Genomic DNA, 6,492 nt, shown 5'->3' with positions numbered 1-6,492 from the left:
GGAATTCTGGGAGTTGGAGTCCACATAGTTTAAAGTTGCCAAAGTTGAGAAAACTCTATATACTATGGAGAAAAGAAAAGAAAAAGCCTCGGGCACGGAACTGTTGCTTTTGGAGGTGACCCTGAATCTGTTGTAATGTCTAGTTTTTGCCTCAAAATGAAAGATCTACAACAAGTGAAATACTAGTATCCAATTGTTTATTATTCGTGTGGTGTTTCCATTTGCAAATTGTTTTTCAATGGTTAATATGCGCTCTGTCCCAAGCTGGAAGGATTGAACGGAAATAAATTTCAACAGAGTAACTGCAATGTGTAGGGGAGAAAAAATCTATTGCACTGAAGTTGCTACAGCAGCATTTACATATTTATCCTGTTTTCCCCAAAACAAGACATCCCCTAATAATAAGCCCAATCGGGTTTTTGAGCGCATGGCAATAAGGCCAAGCACTTATTTCAGAGTTCAAAAAAATATAAGACAGGGTCTTATTTTTGGGGAAACACAGTATTTATTTATTTATTTATTTATTTATTTATTTATTTATTTATTTATTTATTATATTTATACGGCCACCCATCTCATAGGCATGATTCTGAAAAGCTAGCTGTTAAAAACAAAATAAAAAGATTTTTAAAAAAACATCCAATTTTTAAAAACAGAAACAACATAAAAATAACAGCAACGAGAACAGAAAGAAATAGGCTCCACCTGGGGTGAAATCCAGCAGGTTCTGACAGGTTCTGGAGAACTGGTAGCAGAAATTTTGAGTAGTTCGGAAAACCAGCAAATACCACCTCTGGCTGGTCCCAGAGTGGGGAGGGAATGGGGATTTTGCAATATCCTTCCCCTGCCATACCCACCAAGCCATGCCCACCAAGCCACACCAACCATGCCCTCCAAGCCATGCCCACAGAACTGGTAGTAAAAAAAAATGAATTTCACCACCCATGGCCTCCACCCATACTATCAGGATGCCAGGCTTGGTAACACAACCAGGTTTTCAGTATCTTACAAAAGGCCAGCAGGGTGAGAGGGCAAATCTTATCACTTGGGAGATATGAAGTTCCATAGGGTGGGTTTCACAGCAGAAAAGTCGCTCTTTCTGGGCATGGCCAGAACGTGTGAAATGGATTTAGGAGTTGACCTCACTAGGTGGTTCAGTGGCTAAGACTCTGAGCTTGTCAGTCAGAAAGGTTGGTAGTTCAGCACTTCAAATCCCTAGTTCAGGTCTCCTGCATGAGCAGGGGGTTGGAGTAAATGACCTCCAAGGTCCCTTACAACTCTGTTACTGTTACTGAGTTTAAGAAAACCACTAGCAAAACTCAGCAATAGATACTGCGGCTGAAAAGTTATTGAAATTCAAGGCTGCATCAAAATAATTCTGGTGTCCAGATCACAAGTGATAATGTTGATCTCGTTTGCCTTGGCCAGAATTCATCTCTAGTACTATCTCCAATACTGCTGAACTAGACAATGTCCAGGGAGCAATAATATTGATAAGCAATGTGGAGATCATACTTCATAATGAATAATTAAAATATAACTTGAAAAAGAGGTGATTTAAGAGCAATATGATAGATATCTTGTAGTTTAAGGGGATAGGGCTCTGAATCAATGAAGACAAATGATAAAATATCAGGTTTAAGGTTTAAGCAGAAAACCTCTCTTCAGATCAGTGTTTCTCAACCTTGGCCGCTGGACGATGTGTGGACTTCAACTCCCAGAATTCCCCAGCCAGCAGTGCTGGGGAATTCTGGGAGTTGAAGTCCACACATCGTCCAGCGGCCAAGGTTGAGAAACACTGCTTCAGATTATTAACTCTTCAGTAGTACAACATACTATGTACAGGTACTCCTTGACATACAATGACAATTGAGCACAAAATTTCTGTTGCTAAGTGAGAAATTTGTTACATGAGTTTTGCTCCGTTTTATGACTTTTCTTGCCATATTTGTTAAGTGAATCACAGCTGTTGTTAAATTAGTAACACAGTTGTTAAGTGAATCTGGCTTTCCCAGTGACTTTGCTTTCAGAAGGTCACAAAAGGTGATCACATGACCTTGGGACACAGCAACAGTCATAGAATAGAATTCTTTATTGGCCAAGTGTGATTGGACACACAAGGAATTTGTCTTGGTGCATATGCTCTCAGTGTACATAAAATAAAAGATACGTTCATCAAGAATCATAAGGTACAACACTTAATGATAGTCATAGGTTACAAATAAATATGAACCAGTTGTCAAGCATCCAAATATAAATCACATGACCATGGGGATGCTGCAATGGTCATTAGTGTGAAAATGGTCATAAGTTTTTCAGTGTTGTTGTAACTTTGAACCGTCACTAAATAGATGGTTGTAAGTCAAGAACTACCTGTATCTTGCAAGGATATTGAATGAGAGCCACCTGCGTGAAGAGTCACTGAACACTGATATGACAAGAATGGATCTAAACTAATTTATATTTATCCCAGTTTTAGTTTGTTCTCATCATGTTGTTCAGAGGTGGTATTCAGCCGGTTCTGACTGGTTCTGGAGAACTGGTAGCGGAAATTTTGAGAAGTTTGGAGAACCGGCAAATACCACCTCTGACTGGCCTCGCCCCCATCTATTCTCTGCCTCCCAAGTCCCAGATGATTGAGTCCCAGCTGATCAGCTGTGTCTTCTTTTGTTGCCTTGCCCAGGGAGCTGGAAAGCAGGTTAGTGGGGTGGGGAGGGAATGGAGATTTTACAGTATCCTTCCCCTGGAGTGGGATGGAAATGGAGATATTACAGTATCCTTCCCCTGCCACGCCCACCAAACCACGCCATGCCATGCCCACCAAGCCACACCCACAGAACCGATAGTAAAAGAATTTGAATCCCACCACTGATGTTGTTCTATAGTATTGGAATGAATAAGGTTCCCCCCAAAGGTCAATTTAAGGAGAAAATAGAAAAGCAGATGCACAAGTAATAAAATCACTTCTGCTTCTAATTATGTGCAACTTCCCTACTTTCCTCCATCTGCTAAAGAAAATATGGTACTTTTAACATTTAAATAATACGAGGCAATATTTCAAGGGAAGGAAGAGAAATTATGAATCACATGGAAGTCTTATGAGGTAATGCAAACTAGAATCACTTCACACATTACACCCAGCCAGAAACTTTGCAAAGCATTATTCATTAATGTGGGCAAGTTAAATAAACACAAAATGATTCTGAATATTCTGCTTTGGAATGTTGTTATGAATAGAATAACCATATTCCCCATTCATCTGAAAGAAGGTTGCTGGAAGGGTGATTTTTTTTCACTGTTCCCAGCAACTAGCTACTAAATGTTAGGCAACAGATGAAGGCTATTTGTAAATCAGTGGGATGAAATATACAAAATACAGACAAGTAGCATCGCAGTTCTACATAGATAATGAAACTAAGTGTTTTTGAAAAAAGCTGGATTGCCAATATTTGTTCCCATGCTTTTTACCCATTATCCTGATGCAGCAACTAAGTAGGGGAAGCATTTGCTGGTAACATTTTAAGGGAGAAAAAGAAAAAAGAACATTACCAATTACAACTGTAGAAGGTTCAGAAAACTATGATTACCCTTCTAACAGTGGCTATTCACAGCTGTTGAAGATGACACTTAAATTGTTGCATTGGGAATGTGTACTGTGTACAATATGTACTAAGTCTTCTTAGCCTTTGTTTATTTCATTGGAAAAAACCAGAATGTTTTAATGAATATAGATGAATTGTTTTGCCGTAAAATTCGTCTTTGTGGGGATTTATAAAGACTGGTAACACCATAGCCTTTGCCCACTGTTTTATTTACAGAAAGGGGGATGGAGATCAGGATGCAAGAGATTAAAAAAAGTCAATCACAGATTCTTAGCAACAGAGACAAAATTAGAATATAAGTGTTCGTCAGGATTCTTCCTAGAACAGGGGTCTCCAACCTTGGCAACTTTAAGCCTGGTAGACTTCAACTCCCAGAATTTCCCCGCCAGCTGGGAAACTAGGAGATTGTGAGTTCTACTCCTGCCTCATACATGTGTTGTTGTGGGAAAACTAGAAGGAGGGAGAAGTATTAGATATCCTTGGTGCCTTGAATTATTTAGATATATAAAAAATAATGGCAGGAGAAAGAAAAATCTTTTTTTTAAAATTCCCTCTGCAGAACCCTTAAAGATTCTGCCAGCTGTTGGGGGAATTCTGGGAGTTGAAGTCCGCCAGGCTTAAAGTTGCCAAGGTTGGAGACCCTGTCCTAGAAGGCAATTCCTGGCAAAAGGGTCCATGTCATAAGAAGGACAGAATGTCCAGTTGAAAAGGTATTGATGTTTCTTTTACTCCCCCCCCCCCACTAATCTTATTCATCAAAGTTTTCTATTAACCAACCAACAAACAAATAAATAAAAAAATCTACTAGAATCCCTACCTTTGATTCTTGCAGAGGCACAATAGCCTGTTGATACATTTTTCTCTCCTATTCTCTACAAGTTAAAAACTACATTTTTTTTTCTTTAATGAGACTTAAGAAGACAAGTCAGTTCCTCAGATATAAAGTATAAGGGGCAGCTGCACTAATCTCTGGTTAATCCCCCTTTATAAGTAACTCATGGTATGCATACACAGTATAAAGGCAGCTATAAATGCACATGACTATTATACTTAATTCTCCTATAATTAGACATGTTAGTGTGTGGCATAAGATTACAGTGCAAACATGGGCAAATAAAAGATGCTTTTCTTTAACATGCATCCAACTCAGAATTACCTTTGAAACAGATGGAGCTATAACAGCCATATCCATCCAGGGTATGTGCCAAATATAATGAATTTCAACTCCCAGAATTCTCAGCCAGCTGTCCTTACACCTTCTAAAATAATATGTTTGTCATATTTTTCCAGTCCTTCACTTGTGGAGGAGTAATTGTCATCAGTGCTGCTACTACTGGTAGTAAGCGACTAAACTCTGGATTTGTTTTTTTTTGACTTGTAGTTTTACTTTTTGTTTTAGGCTGAACTATTGCTTTGTTAGGCAAGTTTAATGAATTGACTTAAATTCATTCGATTAATCAACTATAACGTCTTGAATTAGTTGACAATTCTTATAAAAACAAAAAAAATCAAAGAATAAGTAATACACCGCTAATAATGCAATCAACACAGTCAGAAATACACAATAAATATTATGGGGACACTATTCATTCTTCCATGGAAATTGTCTGGACTTTTTCTCCCTCAGTTAAAAAAAAACATTTTTATTAATTTCTGTTGTAGGATAAAAGAACTGGGCAAAATATTAAGAACAAAGAGAATTATTGGCAGTTTTATTTTTGTTTTTATTGTCCCGATCATTATATTTCTGGGCAGTAACTCCCCCCTACCCCAATTAAGTAATTTCATAAAATTAAAAACTGATTGCAAGATAAGGAATCCACCATAGGCAGCAAGCACCAGATGGCAGTAAAGTGTTTGATTGGCCCAGGTTGAGACAGATCTTGTCTCCAAGTAAAATACATTCTTGGCAATGAAACTCCCAAAGGAATTAATTCAGTTGTCACTTCTAAAGATATCCTTCCATCCTTAATTTATCCTTTTCGTCAGCTTGTGGCTAGTATTTTGTCTTGAGTCCAGCTGCCAATGCAAAGCATAAGACACATGCACTCAATAAATTCAGAATCCCTAGAGAAGCAAGATGGCAGGACAACTAAAGTGGTAAAGAAGAAAAGAAGGGGATTTTGGTGATGTTTTCTGCACATCCTTCCTGCACTCTCAATGCCCTTAAAGGTCATCTCAAGATAGATTTTGATTTAGCTAAAATGCTATAACAGGTTCCTAGGAATTTTTAACCATTCCTCTGCCATTTGAAGATATCTTATATAGTTCCCCTTTCTGTCTGTTTTTTTCTCAAAAAATATATATATGTTAACATTACAAACTTACTTTTTAAAGACAATGTTCATAGTAGTTTTATGTGAGTGCTTCAGTGTAACACCATGTAGAATCCTTGGTACCTTTTGATTTAACCCTCAGATTTCTCCACTCCTACTCAGAGTAGTGAGCAGGAGAAGGAGAAGGAGAAGGAGAAGGAGAAGCTTCACTGTTGCCAGTTAAGATACTATAAATTTAAATAGCTTGAAGAAGTAACAGTGGGCTGAATTTAAAGGCATACATAGGAGCTGAATTTGGCCCTGGTTCATCTCTGTATAGATGGTAAATCTAGGACTGAGAATGGTTGTATCTTATCTTTAGAGATGAATTTAAGAACAGATGCATTTGCTGGAAAATTGGGCTCGGAGAAAGGCAGACTTGATAGTCCTTGACATAGATTACTGCCTTGACTCTGAGCAAAACTGCCAAAACAAATAAATCCAGTAATTCATTTTCCCTTGTAAAGCTAGAGACGCAGAACAACATGGCCAGCATTTCATTATTTTTTTCTAAATAACATTTTTAAGTGACCTCCTCATCTTTACCAATTGTGTGTGGGCATGTAGCTATGATA

Source organism: Pantherophis guttatus, chromosome 7 (assembly GCF_059756535.1).
Source record: "Pantherophis guttatus breed Tessera chromosome 7, ASM5975653v1, whole genome shotgun sequence".
Lineage (NCBI taxonomy): Eukaryota > Metazoa > Chordata > Lepidosauria > Squamata > Colubridae > Pantherophis > Pantherophis guttatus.
This window is presented reverse-complemented; position numbering follows the sequence as displayed.